The sequence below is a fragment of the Trachypithecus francoisi genome, unplaced genomic scaffold, assembly GCF_009764315.1.
Source record: "Trachypithecus francoisi isolate TF-2019V2 unplaced genomic scaffold, Tfra_2.0 Lachesis_group10, whole genome shotgun sequence".
Taxonomy (NCBI): Eukaryota; Metazoa; Chordata; class Mammalia; order Primates; family Cercopithecidae; genus Trachypithecus; species Trachypithecus francoisi.
This window is the reverse complement of record NW_022681455.1, coordinates 128,439,828-128,458,444: the sequence shown is the minus strand read 5'-3', so window position 1 is coordinate 128,458,444 and position 18,617 is coordinate 128,439,828. Positions and strand designations below refer to the sequence as shown.

Here is an 18,617-nt window from a genome sequence, read left to right as displayed (position 1 = left end):
GCTCACCCCACATGTTGGGGGGCCTTGGGAGGCTCAGAGAAGGTCGTTCACTCAGAGCTCAGGTCCCAGAATCAGGATTCTCCAAAGATCACTCCCACAGACCTAAAGCACTAAGTAAAGTGCAGGGTCAGTAGGGCACAGCGGGGCTGGGCCGGTGCTGTCGGCTCTCCAGGGTGACCTGGCTCAGACCCTAACTCAAGACCCTGCACATCGGGGATAAACCAGGGAAGTCAGCCCAGGCAGGGGCTTTGCAATGGGAGCCCCTGATAAAACGGAAGGTCCCGGGCAGCTGATTGGCTCAGGGATCCGGCACTGGGGGTCCCGGATGGGAAGCCTATGAGCTGGCCCTGGGGAGAAGGTTCTAGTTTGGCTTCTCCACTGAGGGGCAGGCCAGTGAGCTCCCCCATAAAGACTGTGGTGCTCATGACCTCCCTCCCTGGAGTCAAAGGGATGAGCTCAGGCAAGGAAGAGGGTCGGCTGGCTCCTGTTTATCCATTCAAGAAGCAATCACTGACCGTCAAACAGGAGTAAACAGACAGTGGCGACACCTCCTGCTGTGAAGGTGCACAGAGTTTTGTGTGGTATGGTTTCAGGGGACAGGCAAATGCGCTGGGCAGGGGCCAGGCTCACCCTGGAGACGCATTGGTGACCTGCGTCCTCATGACGCCTCCTCGGGCCTCTGCATGCAGGTCCTGCTCTGCCACCTGCTAGCTGGGACTGTGGGCAAGTCACATAGCCCCCGGGGCCTCAGTGTTCCCACATGTGAGCTGTGGGTCATACACCCACACTGCCACACTGCAGCAAGGATGAGGAGGGCCAGTGGCCTTCACTCGGGGGTGGTTCACCGTGGCTCTCCTATTCCACCCTGGCCCCAGCCTCCACTGGCCGAGGAGACGGCCGAATTATTACTTTTTGAGATGGAGTTTCCCTCTCATTGCCCAGGCTGGAGTGCAGTGGCACGATCTTGGCTCACTGCAACCTCTGCCTCCCAGGTTCAAGCAATTCTCCTGCCTCAGTCTCCTGAGTAGCTGGGATTACAGGCACCGGCCACCACGCCCAGCTAATTTTTGTATCTTTAGTAGAGACAGAGTTTCACCATGTTGGCCAGGCTGGTCTCCAACTCCTCACCTCAAGTGATCCACCCACCTCAGCCTCCCAAAGTGCTGGGATTACAGGCGTGAGCCACTGCACCTGGCTGGCTGTATGATTTTTAACCCCTGAGTACTTCAACACGTATTTCCTCGAAACAAGGCCATTCCTCACATGAGCACAGAAGAGTCGATTCCGCTACAACTCGACATCTGCGTTCCTAGAAATCACTGCATGCAAAATTGCACAGTCAAAACAACAGGGCTTGTGGGGAAACAGGGTTTGGGGAAGGGCACTCAAAGCAGACAGGAACCCTAATAAAAATGGCAGCACGGCTTCACACGTTAAGGGGTTCAGAGACACATGAACACCGCACTTGGGCTTGGAATGCTGTAAGTTTACCGAGGGAGGTGGGCTGGAGAGCTGCTGCAGAGTGGCAGAGGCGGGTCAGTGGAGACAGGAGGAAGTTGTGCCCTATCCTGACGAGGATAGGGTACCCGGGGCAGCTGGGGCTGTGTGAAGTGTGCATGCATCCTGTGTGTTCCTATGTGAACACAGGTGCATCAGGCCGGCTGGGGACGGTGGCTGTGTTCACCCAGTGCTTCTGGTGGGTGAAATCTTGCAAAGGAAAACAGAAAACGTGTTATCTTCAAACTGTTCCCTGATATATCAATCATGCTGGAACCAATTCTCATTTTCAAAACAAGCTTTGTAGCAAAACTGACTGTCCAACTATCACTATCAAGAAATTAACCTTGGCTGGGCACAGCGGCCCACGCCTGTAATCCCAGTAGTTGGGGAGGCTGAGGCAGGTGGAGCACTTGAGGTCAGGAGTTGAAGACCAGCCTGACCAACATAGTGAAACCTTGTCTCTACTAAAAATACAAAAATTAGCCAGACATGTGGCATGGGCCTATAGTCCCAACTACTTGGGAGGCTGAGGCAGGAGAATTGCTTGAACTCAGGAGGCGGAGCTTGCAGTGAGCCGAGATTGTGCCACTGCACTCCAGCTTGGGTGACAGGGCGCAACTCCATCTCAAAAAAAAAAAAAAAAGAAAGAAAAGAGAAAGAAATTAACCTTGAAACAATACACCAGGAAATCTGTAGCCCTGGATCAAAACTTGCCTACTTATCCTGCCAACCCAACATGGCATTTTTATGGTCCAAAGAGACAGGTTGGTGCCCAACAGCATGTGACGGCTGAGACTAGTGAGCTCGCGGCTTACAAATCAGGCAGCGGCAGGCCCCACGGGGTGCTGGAAGTCCATGAAAGGAGGCTGTGCTTTTCCTTGCAGGCAGTGGAAGGCCTGAAATAGTTTAGGCAGGTAGGACCGTCCCAGGTCCCAGGCTGCCCCGTGGAGGGTGGATTTCACAGGGAGACAGATGGAAGACTTTGCGCCCCTGCGTGGGGCTGAGGAGGGTCCGAGCCACATTTTAACTTCAAGGTGAGCCAGAGGAAAGCAGCTGCCAGTTAAGCCCCCGAGGCAGGTATGCACTTCTCCCAAACTCTCCACACAGCTCAGTAGGGACAGGGGTCCATGACCAGGACAGACTCTGGAGGGGCCACCGGGGGCCAGGAAAGGAGGGCAGAGCCTCACTCAAGCCTGGTTCTCCCGCCTCATCCACCCCAAAGACTCTTGACCCCAAAGCAAACATCCTGGAAAACAAATCGGGACACTACACCAAATTCCACTATCAACAACCATAGAATAAACCCAGGCCCATCTGCTGACGATACTAAAAGAACCAGACACGCGCCTAGTGAAGTCAGGCAGCGGGGAAAAATCTGGCTGTCCTTTCGGTTTTCGTTTTAGGAAATGCAGAAAGTGCTGCTGACAGAAACTATGCATTTGGCGCCCACCGACCCTCAAACATCGACAGAGAACACCGGGTGCCTGACACTCGCCTCTCCAGGCAGGGGGCCGCTATCTCGGCAACGTAGGATATCTTGCCTCAAGTCACAGAGAAACAGCAGCAGAGCCCAGGCTCTGGAACGGGGGCTTCGGGATGTCCCTGCGCCCAGGGCAGGCAGGGAGGCCTACGGATCCCTCGAGGGATGACCGTAAGTACAGAAAATAAAAGGTACGGAGTTACAAAGGAAACCAAATATCTTGAAATGTTAAATTCTTTAAAAATCAAATTTGTGAGACAGCCATGCACATCCTTCTGAATTAACATACTAAATAACAAGATGAATCCACGAGCGTAAAATCAACTGTCACTTAGGAGTAGTGGAGGCATTAAGTGCCCCTCAGCGAATGGGATGTGAGTGTGAGGTAATGAAATACCCAGGTTTCCTGCTGGGGGCCAAGGCCCTGGCTTCGTAACTGGGGAAATGCCGAGTTTCAGCCAGAGGCAGCGAAGACCACAACGCTGTATGTTCCCCATCTAAGTCAAAGCCCCATGAATTCTCTCCCCGCCCCGCGGCGGCCTGTGGGGAACTCTCCGAGGTGCTGACCCTGCCCTCGGACCCGTCTTGGCTCTTGGACAGGGGAGCATCCCGTGACTCTTGTCTCTGAGCAGGCACAGCTGGCCTTCCGGAGAAAGTGGGGTGTGTTCTCGGGTCTTCCCCAGTCAGACCCTCGGCTTTCTCGCCCAGCCTCCCTTGACAGTCACACACACTGGTGACCCATGATGTCGACCCCTCCCCAGTCCTGGACCCCCAAAGTCCAGCCCATGCTCAGAGCAGGAGGCTTTGCTCCCCCTAAAGAAAGTCCACTGCTGTCCTCAGGTCCAAAAGGCAGGCCCGGAAGAGGGTGTGGCTGGCAGAATCACGGCCCTCAAAGATGTCCCTGTTTTGAATGTGTCCCCTTATGTGGCAAAGGGGACTCTGCAGACATGACTGAGTTAAGGATCAGGAGAGGGAGAGATGACCCTGGATTATATGGGCGGGCCACCCTGAACCACAAGAGTCCTTGTAAGAGAGGGGCAGGAGGTTAGAGAGGAGAGGAGACAAGAGGCTGCCTCGCTGGCTCTGAAAGCAGAGGAGGGGCCTTGAGCCACGGAACGCAGGCGGCCTCTGGAAGCTGGGAAAGGCGAGGAACAGATTCTCCCTGGAGCCTCCAGAAACTTAGGTGTTACAAATTTCATGTTTAGACTTGGGTCCCATCCCCACGGTATCTCATTATGTGCACACAAACACTCTACAACTTAAAGAAAGCCAAGATCTGAAACACTCCTGATCCCAGTCATTTCGGATAAGGGATTCTCAACAGCCTGTACCATTATCATTCCATTGGACAGATGGGGAAACCGAGTCTCGGAGGAATCGTGATGGGCTATGGGAGACCTGCCTGGATGTGCCCTGGAGGGCATGGGAGGGACTCCGATAACTGGGTAGAGCTGTTTGTCTCCCGCCTTATGTGGATGGCCCATAAGGAGGTACCCCCTCCTACAGACTAGCGCAGTGAGGCTCAGACAGGCAATGTGACAGTGTGACTGGGGGTCCATCCGTGGAACAGGCAGTTGGTGGGGAGGCAGGGACTCACCTGTCTACTGAGAGGTGTGGCTTCGCCCTGGACTGTGGCTTCCTCTACAAAACGGGGAGACTGGGGGGGCCGCAGTGACTACAATGGACACGTGCCAGACCCTGGTGCACTGGTCTGTGCTGTCCCAGGACAGGAGCATGGGCAGTGGCACCCAGTCCTGCCTGTGGCCCCTGGTGGGAGTGGGTGAAAGGGGAGCATGGAACTGAATTCGCTTGGCCACTTCGGGACAGAGTCCTGGGAGAGGCTCTCTGGGATAGCCCCTTTCACTACAGCCTTACGGCAGAGCTGGGACCCAATCCCAGGAAACCTCACTCCCAGGAAGTCCTGTGTGTCCTCCCTGCAGGCCCCTCTGTCCACCCGAGACTGTTTCAAAGCGTCTGGTCTGGGGAAAGGCTCAACTCTCTGAAACAGAATCCAGGCAGAGTCTTTCTCAGAGGGATGCCATTGGCCTGGAAAGTTCTCTCCATTATTACTGAGACGCACAGCTGGTCCCTGTGCACCACTGTCTCTCCCCAGCCTCAGAGGCAGGTCCTGTCCTCAGCTCCTCTTTACAGATGAGGAAACGGAGGCACAGGGAGGTGATGCTGCTTGCCCAGGGTTTCCGGTGGCAGGGCTGGGGAAACCAGGAATGACAGGGATGAGGAAAGGAATCCCCTTCACAGCAGAGCTCAATGGGCCCAGAAGGCGCAGAGCAGGGCCATGCTATCCGGCCCCAGACAGCAGCTGCTAAGTGCTTAATCCCCAGGCTGGGGCAGGGAACCTGGGAGGGGGAGTTAGTATTTAAAGGGTGCAGAGTTTCATTTCTGCAAGGTTCCAGGTGAAAGGGGTTCTGGAGACAGATCACGGTCATGATTGTACAATATGCTTAACACCACTTACTGTACACTTAAAAATGGTTAAAATCATACTTTTTTTTTTGAAATGGAATCTTGCTCTGTCGCCCAGGCTGGAATACAGTGGTGCTATCTCGGCTCACTGCAACCTTCGTCTCCTGGGTTCAAGCGATTCTCCTGCCTCAGCCTCCCGAGTAGCTGGGATTACAGGCACCTGCCACCATGCCCAGCTAATTTTTGTATTTTTAGTAGAGATGGGGTTTCACCATGTTGGCCCAGACTGGTCTAGAACTCCTGACCTCAAGTGATTCACCCACCTCAACCTCCCAGTGCTGGGATTACAGGCGTGAGCCACGGCCAAAATCATACATTTTATGTGGTATGTATGTGTGTGTAGTTTTCTTTTCCTTTTTGAGACAGAGTCTTACTCTGTCACCCAGGCTGGAGTGCAGTGGCACGATCTTGATTCACTGCAACCTCCGCCTCCCAGGTTCCAATGATTCGCGTTCCTCAGCTTCCCGAGTAGCTCGGATTACAGGTGCCTGCCACCACACCTGGCTGGGTTTTTTTTGTATTTTTAGTAGAGAGGGGATCTTGCCATGTTGGCCAGGCTGGTCTCTAACTCCTGACCTCAAGTGATCTGCAGGCTTTGGCCTCCCAAAGTGCTGAGATTACAGGCATGAGCCACCACACCCAGCTGCTCCAGCAGCGGTCGTGACAAGGCCAGGCATGGGGCTGGCTGTGCGGCTTTCACTGTGGCTGCTGCAGCTATCCCGGGCTAAGTGACAGCCGAGGTCTGCAACTGTACCCCCGCCTCCAGCAACTGCACCCTTATTCAGCTGCTTATTACCCAGCAAGGCACCAGCCAGTCAAGCTGCCCTGCTGGGCACACAACTAATTGGGATGGTTGGGTTTGGAGAGGAGGAAATGGGGGCTGGGGGGCCACCCACCCCTGCCTCAGCGCCAGTCCCACAGCAAGCCCCAGTCCACCATGTCCCTCTCATCAGGCCCCAGGTGAGGGGTGCCTGGAGGAGAGAGGAGCTTAGGAAAGGCAGCTCTTGACTCCCCAGTGCTCCACCTGCTGGGGCCTCCTGCTTTACAAACGCCCACACGGGGTCACCTGGACACCTCTGGGGCCTGCCTTCCACTACATCATGCCCTGGGTCTGTTTCAGGAACCCACAGGTGAAGAGACAGACAAACGCAGGGGTAGGGGGGAGAGAGAGAAGGGGGAGCAAAAACAGAAACAGTGACAGAGAGTGAGAAAAAGAGACAGGGAGGGAGGGAGATGGAGAAAACTAGGAGAGAGAGACAGAGAGTAAAGCAGATAGGGAGGAGAGAGAGAGAGGAAAACAGGGAGGAAGAGAGATGGAGAAAACTAGGAGAGAGAGAGACAGAGCAAAGCAGATAGGGAGATAGGAAAAGAGAGGGAGGCACAGAAAGGGAAGAAAAGAGAGGGAGGGACAGAGAGGGAAGAAAAGAGAAAGGGAAAAAGAAAAGGGGAGAAGTGGGGAGAGGGAGGGAAGGAGGAGAAGGAGGGAGGGAGGGAAACAGAGAAAATTCCTGTCCTAACTCTCCCACCCTTTTCTCAAAGGCAGAGAATGCAGAATCCCCGCAAGGACACCCAAGCTGGGGTACAAATGCTGTGCACTGTTTGGTAGCCCTGCGACCACAGGAGGTAGCCAGCTCCCAAGTGTCCATTCACTGTTTGCTGAACACCTGCCCTGCACCCAGATTGGTGTCGGGCCTGTTAACACACAGGCAGTGTCTTCACACCAAAGCGTGGGCCACATGGTGCCTTCTGGAGTAGGGGGCCATCTTGTGAAGACCAGGATGTGGGTCCCCAGTCCCCTCCACACTCAGGGAAGACTCTGCCACAGAGGGGACATTTATGTCCTGGAGCATGACCACTGTGAGGCCAGGTGTGGTGGGGACAGCTGTCCATCCCCTGGCAGCCACCAGCTCCTCCTCTCCCACGGCACTGAAGCCTCATTGTCAGCCAGGCACATGCCCCCTCCCAGATAAGGACTACATTTCCCAGCCTCCCTTGCAGCTAGGTGTGGTCATGTGACTGAGTTTTGGCCAACAGAATGTGAGCACCGTTCTCGGGGCAACTCCTGGGTTACATTCTTAAAAGACCGCTCATGGTCTTCCTGCGGTCATGGGGGTAAGCCAGGGTCACACCCTAGAGATGGAGTGGCTCAAGACAGAAGAGGCCTCGGCACAGTGACCTCACAGAGCAGTCTCCACACTGAGTGACTGGTACTTGAGAGAGATGTGTTTTTCTCGTTTAATACGACATCCTTTTTATTTATATATGATTTTTAAACATAACATAAAACTTGCCATTTTAACAATTTTAAAGTTCACAGTTCAGTGGCATTCAGCGCATTCAACGCTGGTGCATCGGTCACCTCTGTCTACTTGCAGGGCACTGTCGTTGCCCCCACCAGAAACCCTGCACCCAGGAAGCAGCCACTTCCCGTTCCTCCCACCCCAGCCCCTGGTAACCCAGTCCACTCCCTGTCCCCATGAATTTCCCTGGTCTAGAGAGTTCACATGCCACATTTGTCCTTTTGTGACCGGCTTCCTTCACTCAGCATCACGTTCTCAGGCTCATTCATGCTGCAGCCAGTGTCAGACCTTAAGATGCTGTTATTTTAGGTCTGGTCAGTTTGGCCTCCCCCTTTTTATTTATTTTTATTTTTTACTGTTTCTTGAGAAGCAGGGCTCACTCACTCAGCACTGGCCTGGCCTCCTCCTAACACACCAGGTGCTCCCGGCTGAGTCCCCCTCAGGTTCTCAAGTGAAGCCCCCACTCCAAAGGTGCCTGTATGTGGAGATAGGGCCTTTAAGGAGGTCATTAAGGTTAAACGAGGCCCTATGGGTGGGGCCCTAATCTGATGGAACTGGTGGCCTTATAAGAAGAGGAAGAGAGGGAGATCCTCTCCAGGCACCAAGGAAAGCCCTGTGAACACAGCGAGAAGGAGCCCAAGGAGCGAGCCCCCGGTGGAACTCCACAGGCACCATGCTCTTAGACTGTCCAGCTTTCAGAACTGGGAGAAAACGCACCCAGTCTATGGTATTTTGTTATGGCAGCCCAAGGTGAGCCATGAGGTAGAGGAGAAAGGCGAACACCCAGAGAAAGAAAAGCACACGCCCAAGGCACGTAGGGGCCCGCGTTCCTCCTCCTCTGTCCTAACCGCCCCGACCCACCAGCTGCACGTTTTTCCTGCAGGCTTGAACCCAAGCCAGGGCCTTAACTGTTCCCAGGCACTGACTGATTCACTTATGCAGGTTGCTGCCCCCAAACACTGGAAGATCAAGCCTGGAAACTGGCCCCAGCCCTGAGCCAAGTTCCTTCACCCTCATATGAATTCCATCATCCGATCCCGTCGTTGCAGACATACCGGGGCAGAATGTTGCTCATCTCCCGTTCCCACGAGGAAGCTGCAGCCCCCTCTGTAAGTCCCTCCAACAAATGCCACGGACTGTCCACCCTGGTGTTCAGAGCTTCCTTTGCTGGAATCCTAACCCACCCGCATCTCAGGAAGGTTTGCATCCTTTGTGGGAACTCTCCTGCCTGCGGCTTTTGGGATGACTCCAGCTGAAGGTTCGGCTGGAAGGAACAGCATGAAAGACTCTGTTTCCTGGGCTGTACAACAGGTGTCACGGCACCTGCAACACTGAGAGTGTTCTCCGACATAGGCAGGCAGAGACGCCTGCAGGGCTCCTGGCTCACAGCACACACTGGGCTGACCAGCTCAGGAAGGGAAGCTGACGCCATGCACCCCGATCGGTTAACTTTCAAGGGGTGCAGCTTGCCAACAATCCCCCGAGACCTACTATCGAGCTCCACTGCCACGCAGCAGTGCCCCACCCCCAGCAGTCCCACTCAGGACATCAGTGCAGAGGCCAGGAGGGCACGTGGGCAAAGGGAATGGCATGGTGACAGCAGCAGAGCGGCAAGTGAGACCCCTGAGCAGACTCAGGGCCAGGCTCACAGTCAGCACTTTCTGTCGAACCTCATTCAATCCAGAGCCTCCTATCAGGAGGGCAGAGCAGATGCGGGGACCATGAGATGGCCAGACTGGTTCCCTACATGGGGGGCCGGGACGTGGGCTGGTGCCTGCACTGCACTGGTTACATGTTCTGAAGATCACCCTTGGAAACAGTTATGACTCTTTAGGGAATACAGGAAATTAAAATAGAACATTATTGGCTGGGCATAGTGGCTTACACCTGTAATCCCAGCACTTTGGGAGGCTGAGGCAGGAGAATTCTTGAGGCCAGGAATTGGAGACCAGCCTGGTCAACATAGTGAGACCCCATCTCTACAAAACATAAAAATATTAGCTGGGCATGGTGGTGCATGCCTGCAGTCCCAGCTCCTCAGGAGGCTGAGGTGGGAGGATCATTTGAGCCCAGGAGATTGAGGCTGCAGTGAGCTATGATCTTACCACTGCACTCCAGGCTGGGGGACAGAGCAGAACAAGACCCTGTCTCAAAACATAAAATTATTTGTTTTGTAACCAGGGAGAAAGAGGCTCAGCAAAGTGAAGCCACTTTCCCTGATGGCCACGCAGGGAGGCCGGAGGGCCTGGCAGGCTGTGTGCCTCAAATATGCAGCCCAAGGGCCCTGACAGGGTGGCAGGAAGGCTCAGGAAACCCACAGCAGCAGACTCGACTCTCCCATCTCCGCGGTTACTGCTGATGCAGCGTCTGACCCTGCCAGACCTTCAGGGAGAAACCAAGCAGGGCCCCACTCGAGACATTCGACCCCCAGGCGCTGCCCGCTGACCTCAGGCAAACTGGCCCCTGGCTGAGGAAACTCGCCGGGCCTTGCCCCCGGACGCCTCCAACAAAGAGGAGCTGGTTTGCGGTGACAGCACTTTCCCGGAGCCGAACTCCAGCAGGGATTTATCACACATGCTTGTCGAAGGCCACCAGGTGACCAGTGGACATGTGTGGTTACGCCCAGGCCGAGTGGCCACCGGTTCCTGTGAGCAGAGGCCAGAGCGGTGGTCAGAGCTCATGGGAGCAGCATCTCCACGTGGCAGGCGGGCCTCAGAGGTGCTGCTGGAGAAGCCCCTGCAGGTTACTGCACAGCCAGCGTGCGGGGTTTGCAACCTGCCCCTGCGGACCCCAAGGTCAAAGCAGTGAGGCTGAGATGCTGATGGTCATGACTCTGGGGACTTTCTGGTGGCAGGGATGACCTGAGCAACCCAGGGCTCCTTCCCATCCCATTCCCCAGCTGCCACTGGGGAGCAGAGTCTACCAGATTGTCGTGTCTGAGGCTCGGATGAGAAAACCGAGGCTCAGATTGGTGAAGGCTTGCACCAGGTCGCACAGGCACAGGCTGGTCTGACCACACCTAACCATGAAGAGCTGTTCATCTTTATTAGAATGTTCCTCTCCTTCCCTCCTCCCCCACCGCCTGCTGAATGCTGAGAAGGAAGCTGACCTAGCTTCAGGGAGCTCACAATTGCAACAATACCGAAAAGATAAATGCCCACACAAAGGCGGAAAAGTAAGAGTTTCAGGATCTGAAAAAGGGAGCAGCCAACCCCATCTGGGAGCTGGGGGTGAGTTCAGAGAGGTGCATCTGAACTGGGTCTTGAGGGGTGCATGGGAGCTCACTAGGAAGGAAGGGCAGCCAGGCGCGGTGGCTCACGCCTGTCATCCCAGCACCTTGGGAGGCCAGGACGGGCGGATCACGAGGTCAGGAGATCGAGACCATCCTGGCTAACACAGTGAAACCCCATCTCTACTAAAAACACACAAAAAAATTAGCCGGGCGTGGTGGCAGGCGCCTGTAGTCCCAGCTACTCCGGAGGCTGAGGCAGGAGAATAGCATGAACCCGGGAGGTGGAGCTTGCGGTGAGCCGAGATTGCACCACTGTACTCCAGCCTAGGCGACAGAGCGAGACTCCGTTTCAAAAAAAAAAACAAGAAGGAAGGGCATTCCCAAGAGAGGGACCAGCATACGCAAAGAGGAAGGCACAACGTACTCGTGGAACGTCCAGAGGACGGTGGGCAGGTGTGCAGAATACCGACCAGGCGACAGCCGGAAACAAGGCCAGAACTCCAGGAGGGCTGCACATCTTGCTGGGGAGCCTGGTCTTTATCCCGGGGACTCTTACACAATGGAGTAGAGTGATCAGACTGCTGCTCTGCCATTCTGTCGCCTGCAGAGATGACCGCACCAAAGATGGGTAGCTAGGTGCCTGTCCAGAGGCGGGTGTCCTGGGCAAGGGGTCATGCCCCACTCTCCTTGGTGTCTCCTCTGCACAGGTGTAGACAGCAGACCTCTGTCCCACATGGCCTTCTCTGTGTGTGTCTGTGTCTCTTTCCTCTAAGGACACCAGTCCCACTCAACTCCAGTGGGACCTCATCTTAATTAACTATATCTGCAACAACCCTATTTCCAATTACAGTCATGATCACATTCACTGGCATGAACTTTAGGGGCATGATCACCCCTGTGATTGGAACTGTGCTACCTCCTTCATACACATAACCCCTCAGCAGCTTCAAGGGTGGGTACTCTTATCCGCTTATGGGGGGGGTGGACAGGGAAACTGAGGCCCTGGGTGGCAGAGCCAGGGCTCTAACACCCAGGCTGTTTCCTTATCTCCTCCCCAGGAGCCCAGGTCCAGGGGTCCCAGGAGCCAGAAAGGTAAAGGTGAGCTGGGAGAACGTCACCCTGGAGACTTCTGACACTTTAGTAATTTCCCTAGTACTTGGGTGGCACGGGAAGGTTCAGGGACCCAGGCAGCTTTTGCCTTTCCCACAAAAGCCAAAAGCTCGGCAGGCTCTGCAGCCACTCCCTCTAGAAGGTGAGCTCATCAAATACCGAGTCTCCCATGACAGCCGCAAAAGCGACGTGCGCCCGGGGGCCACCCTCAGGTTTGGCTCCAGGGTGCTCCCTGCCCCTTCTTTTCTGAGACGGTGCCTGGTGAGGAGGGCTTGCAGCCAGGCGGATAAATACCCAGGACCAGACGCACAGCCTTGTCCCTCAGTGCCTACCCAAACTCACAGCCCAGACCTCTCCTGAACACAGAACCAGGCAGGGCCCTGCCCTGGGGGAGCTCGAGGTCTCAGGCAGAGAGGCTGATGCTGACACACAAACACACTCAACATGGAATGAGATGCAAATACTTATGAAAAACCCAAGCTGCAGACTTTTCACTAAACTAGATACACAGTGGTCCACAAGCACACGGAAAGGTGCTCACCGCCATCAGCCTCCAGGGATGCAAATCACAGCCACAGCGAGCTGCACCTCACAGCCCTGAGCATGGCTGTAAGCAGGAGGCAGACAGCGGCGATGCTGGCGAGGACAGGCCACGCTGGAGCCCTCCGGCACTGCTGGTGAGAACGCCAAGGTGCAGCTGCTGTTGAAAACAGTCTGGCTGCTCCTCAGGAAGTTAAACTCAGAGTCACCCCAGGTCCCAGCAACTCCTCTCCTGGGTGTCTACCCGAGAGAAGTGAACACACACAGCCACATGAAGGTGTGTACACAGTGTTCGTAACAGTGTTATTTGTAAGAGACAAGAGCCGAGTAACTCTGATATCCATCAACTACTGAGCAGATGAACAAAACGCACCATCCACACTGGGGCTATCGTTCAGCCACAAAAGCGAGGGGAGCCCTGACGACACCCGCTATGATGCAGGTAAGCCTTGAAGGCATTGCACAGAGTGAAAGAAGCCAGCACAGAAGAACGTACTGTCCGGTTCCATCCACATGGAAGGTCCAGGATACGTAAGCCCAGAGAGACAGAAAAGAGTTCAGCAGTTGCCAGGGACTAAGGGAGGGGCAAAGGGAGGGAGATGGACCGTTCATGAATGAGGATTTCCTTTTTTGGGGTAAAGATGTTCCAGAAGTAGACACTGGCAAAGGTTGCACAACTTGGTGAATGCACAAGAAACCACCAAATTGTGTACTTTAAGAGGGCGAATGTTATGGTATGTGGACATACTTCCATAAAAAGAAAACTGGGCCAGGCCCAGTGGCTCACGCCTGTAATCCCAGCACTTTGGGAGGCCGAGGTGGGCGGATCACCTGAGGTCAGGAGTTCAAGACCAGCCTGGCCCACATGGTGAAACCCTGTCTCTACTAAAAACACAAAAATTAGCCAGCTGCGGTGGCACATGCCTGTAATCCCAGTTACTCAGGAGACTGAGGCAGGATAATCACTTGAACCCAGGAGGCAGAGGTTGCAATGAGCCAAGATTACACCACTGTACTCCAGCCTGGGCAACAGAGTGAGTCTCAAAAGAAAAGAAAAAGAAGAAAGAAAGAAAATTGGGCCAGGTGTGGTAGCTCATACTTTAATCCCAGCACTTCAGGAGACTGAGGCAGGAGGACTGCTTCAGCCAAGGAGTTCAGGACCAGCCTGAGCAACACAGCCAGACCCCCATCCCTACCAAGAAATAATAAAATAGAAAAATAACACAATAAGACTACAGGTGGGGCACACCTGTAGTCCCAGCTACTCAGGAGGTGGAGGCTGCCATGAGCTGAGATTGTGCCACTGCACTCCAGCCTGGGCAACAGAGCAAGACCCTGTCTCAAAAAAAAGAAAAGAAAAGCAGAGAGAAAAGAAATAAAGAAAAAAAAAGGAGAAAGATAAGGAAAGGAAGAAAGAAAAAAGAAGACTGACAAGGCGCCGGCACATTCCTTGTGAACGTGAGGAATGAGCTCCCACACCGCTCCCCCTGGGCTTGGGACAGTGTTTTCAGTGTCCTCTGAGAACCATCCCCTGCCCATGTCCTAGGGGAGCTGCTGGTCAGCATGTCCCTCCCACAACCACCTGCCCTCACATCTGCAGTGAGCACGTGCCCGGCCTGGTCAATCAGAAATTACATCCCTCACAGGCAGAGATCAGGCAGGGGGCTTCAGCAGAGCCAATCGAAGCCTTTCTAGGCCCTGGAGAAACGGGTCTCTCCCCGGCTCCAGGACTGAGAACCTTAAGGACTATGTGAGCACAGACACGCTGGCCTTTCCTAACACACATGGAACACCTGCTGCAGCATGAAATTAAACCCAAGGAGGAAAGCAGAACCAAGATAGGGAGTGAGGGAGAGCATGCTCTGACACTGTGGGCACCTGCATCCAGCTATGCCTGCAGCTACCCAGGGAATAAGAGCCAATGAAATCACTTTTCACTGAAGCTAATTTGAGCTGTGACTGTGCCTCTCGCAATCAAGTCCTGATTGATACAGTCAGCTCACATTTTACACAGATGTGGATATGGAGGAAACCTCAGTGGTCCCAATCACTTTTTTTTTTGTTTTGTTTTGAGACAAGTTTCACTCTAGTTACCCAGGCTGGAGTGCAGTGGTGCAATCTCGGCTCACCACAACCTCCACCTCCCGGGTTCAAGCGATTCTCCTGCCTCAGCCTCTCAAGTAGCTGGGATTAGAGGCATGCACCACCACACCATGCTAATTTCATATTTTTAGTAGAGACGGGGTTTCACCATGTTGGTCAGTCTGGTCTCGAACTCCTGACCTCAAATGATCCACCCACTTCAGCCTCCCAAAGTCCTGGGATTCCAGGCATGGGCCACCGTGCCTGCTCCCAGATCACTCTTATAAAGATCTGTCAGGGCTATGTGTGTAGGAGCTCTGTTCTGCAAAACATACAGATCTTTAAGCAATGGACTCTCCAAGTCCATTGTAGAGATGCTAGGGAGTGAGGTCTGTCTTGCTCCTTTCTTCCCTGCCTGTTTCTTTCTTCTGCCTCCAGATGGGAGGGTGGAACTGTAAGCTGAGTGCTCGAATGGTGTGACTGCCCAGGCACTGGGAGCCTAATGAGCTGGAGGGTGAGGTAGGTGACCCACCGTACAGCAGAGTCCCCCGTGTCCCTGGAGAGACAAAGCAAGGCCCAGGGCCGAGGCTGGGGACGCAGAGGTGGAGATGGGGGCAGCGCAGAGCCACACATAGTGAGGGTGAGGGGCGTGTGAAAAGCGTGGCATCTGAAAGCAGGGGCGTGTTCTCCTGGGGACCGAGACAACCCACCCTCCACTTGGCCATCTGTGAAGTCGATCGCACACTCGTGCTCCCGCGGGTAGTTTCTCCACGGAACACTGTCATGGTCAGCAAAGCACCAGGTGTGTGGACACGGGAGCCACAGGCGTGGGGCACCACTGTGAGCACACGGGAGCCTGAGGATATAAAGAAAATCTGGTGGGGAGAGGAGGGGGAGGGGCTGAGCTGACATCCAGGTTATACCAGGTGAATGGCCAGTTCTGAACACACCGGGAAACACCGGTGAATCCGAGGTGGGGGCCGTGGTGGGCAGGGGGTGAGGGGGAAGGTCAGCAGCACAGGTTTCAAAACCCAGGAGAGGACTGGGCACGGTGGCTCACGCCTGTGATCCCAGTACTTTGGGAGGCTGAGGTGGGTGGATCACCTGAGGTCAGGAGTTCGAGACCAGCCTGGGCAACATGGTGAAACCCCATCTCTACTAAAAATACAACAATTAGCTGGGCGTGGTGGCGGATGCCTATAATCCCAGCTACTCGGGAGGCTGAGGCAGGAGAATCACCTGAACCTGGGAGGTGGAAGTTACAGTGAGCTGAGATTGCACAACTGCACTCCAGCCTAGGCAAGAGAGCAAGACTCTGTCTCAAAAACCAAAAAAAAAACAAAACCAAAAAAAATCCCAGGGCGGCAGCCTGGGCCACAGTGGAGCCAAATCCACACCTACGGGGAACCCAATTGTGGCCTTACTGGAGATGGGCCCTCTGCAGGTGGAATAGTTAAGATGGGGTCATACTGGAATAGGGCAGGCCTTAAACCCAGCAGCTGTTGTCCCTAGGAGCGGGAGACAGACACACACAGAGGGAAGACAGCCCTGTGAACTCAGGGTGGGAACTGGGGTGATGTGGCCACAAGCCAAGGAATGCCTGAAGTCGCCTGGAGCTGGAAGGGGCAAGGAGGGTCCTCCTGAGAGCCTTGGGAGAAAGTGCAGCCCTGATGATACTCGAGTTTAGACCTGTGACCTCCAGGGCTGTGAGGAAGTGCATTTCTGCTGTTCTGAGCCACTTTATGGTGCTTTGTTATGGCAGGGGCAGGAGACTCACATGGGGAAGATGAGGCATGTCCTGGAGGAGCAATGGTCCTATGTGGCTGCAGCCCATGGTGTGAGGACAGCACATGGACAGGATTCTCCCGTATGCCTTCAAGAGCCACCCGCCAGGCCCTGCATCAGCATCAGTCAGCGGCTATCACAGCAATGCCGAGTAACAAGTCCCTCCAAGAAACAAAGAAACCCCACTGGGTGGTTCAAAATAATAAGTTATTTCCATGCACGAACGGATGCTCATGCTCAACCCATTTTACAGAACTGAAAACAAGGCCCAGAGAGCTGAAGCTCCTTGCCTGGGGCCACACAGCTAGCAAAGAGCAGAGCCACTGCCGTTTCTCAGGAAGACCAATGAGAACTGGGCTCCAGCTGCCACAGGGGTTTCTGGGGTTCGATTTGTGGAAAACGTGCGTGGCAGTCACCAGGACCTGGGACAGACTGTCAGGAGCATTTTGGAGTTTCGCTCCCTGGGGACTTTAGGGAGGGGACGGGCATGTCCATTCTAGAAATGGGAGCACCAGAGGGGACAGACCCGCCCCAGCCAGAATGCGGAGTGTACGGGTCTCGGGAGCTGCCGAAAGCGACCACACACAGTGGCTCCAAACCACACACACTTATTCATGTAGAGCTTTAGAGGTCACAAGTCAAGAGGAGTCTTATGGGGCTGGAATTCAAGGTCTTAGCAGGGCTGCCTCCCTGGAGGAGAATCCGTTTCTCACCTTTTCCAGCTTTTAGCAGCCACCTGCACTCCAGGCCTTGTGACTCCCCCTCCACCTTCCAGTAGCATCGCCTCTGCTTCCAGGGTCCCTCGCACGGACTCTGTGGCCCTCCCCCAAAGCCCCTGTGACTCTATTTGCCCATCTGCATAATTCAGGGTGATTACCCCGTCTCAGGTGCCTCAACTGAGTCACATCAGCAAAGTCCCTCTTACCAGGGAACGTGACACCCACAGGTTCCAGGATTAGGATGTGGACATCTATGGGAGTCATCATTCCTGCGGCAGGGAGAAGCCCCTCAGTGACACAGCAGTCAAGGCCACCGGGTCACCTCCTCCTGGAGCCCTCCCTCCCAACCAAGGTAAATCAGGACAGCCCTGAACTGGGTAACGAGGCAGCATCTACCCACAGCTTTGAATGCACACATCACCTAGCCAGCAACGCCTGCTCTAGGAGACCGGGGTGCAGAATTCCCCAGGCTAGCAGCAAGGGAGGGTGGACTTGAATAGCTGTTGCAGTCTTATGAGACTGAAAGATCAGATGTGTCCAAAATGTTCATTACTAGGGTAAGGCTAGGACGACACGGTGCATCCGCGTTGCGGAACACGACGTGGCTATTAAGGAAACGCACACATGTAGATACCCTGACGTGGAAAGACAACCTTGATATCAGTGAGGAGGAAAGAAAACAAGCTATAAAGCAACATGCACGGTACGATTTTATTTCTACAAAAGGGAACGGCGTACGAGTGACACGGATTTGACTGTGTGCTGAAAAAACTCTGAAGACGCTGTAATGGCCTCTACGGGGGTGGACAGCGTGCAGTGGGACCTGGTGACTTTATACGCATCTGTCTCACTGTTTTAACATTTTTACGAGGATGTGTTATAATTTTAATGAGAAATAATTTTTAAAAATCAAAAATATCCCCCTCCATTTCAGGTCCTTAAAGGCTGCCTTTCCTAGACGGCCCATCAGAGTGTCCCAGGTGACTTTCCTGTAGATAATTCACCCTCCCCAGAGCCCACTCGTGGGGCTTCCTGCTGGGCCTCCCTCCACCCTCAGCTCCAGGCATGGCCCGTCGAGATCCCTAACTCACTGGAGAACCCTGCAGCCAGGAAGCCACAGCAGAGTGCAGAGCAGGGACAGGCAGAGGCCCTGTGGCACAGCTCGCAGACTCCAGCTTGGGCCAGGCACACAGCAGGTGCTGGAGACCCAGTGGGATCTGGAAGCCCCTTTCTGAGCAGGTCTTACCCTGGGTTTTGCACACCCCCAGAGCAATACTGTTTAGAGGACATTTCAAGGCCGTCATCAACAAGAATCCCCGAGCCTAGCCTGGGTGTGAAGGGTGTGAGAAGAGGAACAGGACTGAAAGAGAGGCCTGGGTGAGAGT

General features: G+C 54.5%; 1 protein-coding gene across 1 annotated transcript in view; it reads right to left on the bottom strand.

Annotated features, from left to right (window-relative positions):
- The window catches only part of JPH3 (junctophilin 3), a 104,737-nt gene that overhangs the window by 36,225 nt on the left and 49,895 nt on the right, over positions 1-18,617 (bottom strand). The gene's annotated exons all lie outside the window — the stretch shown is intronic.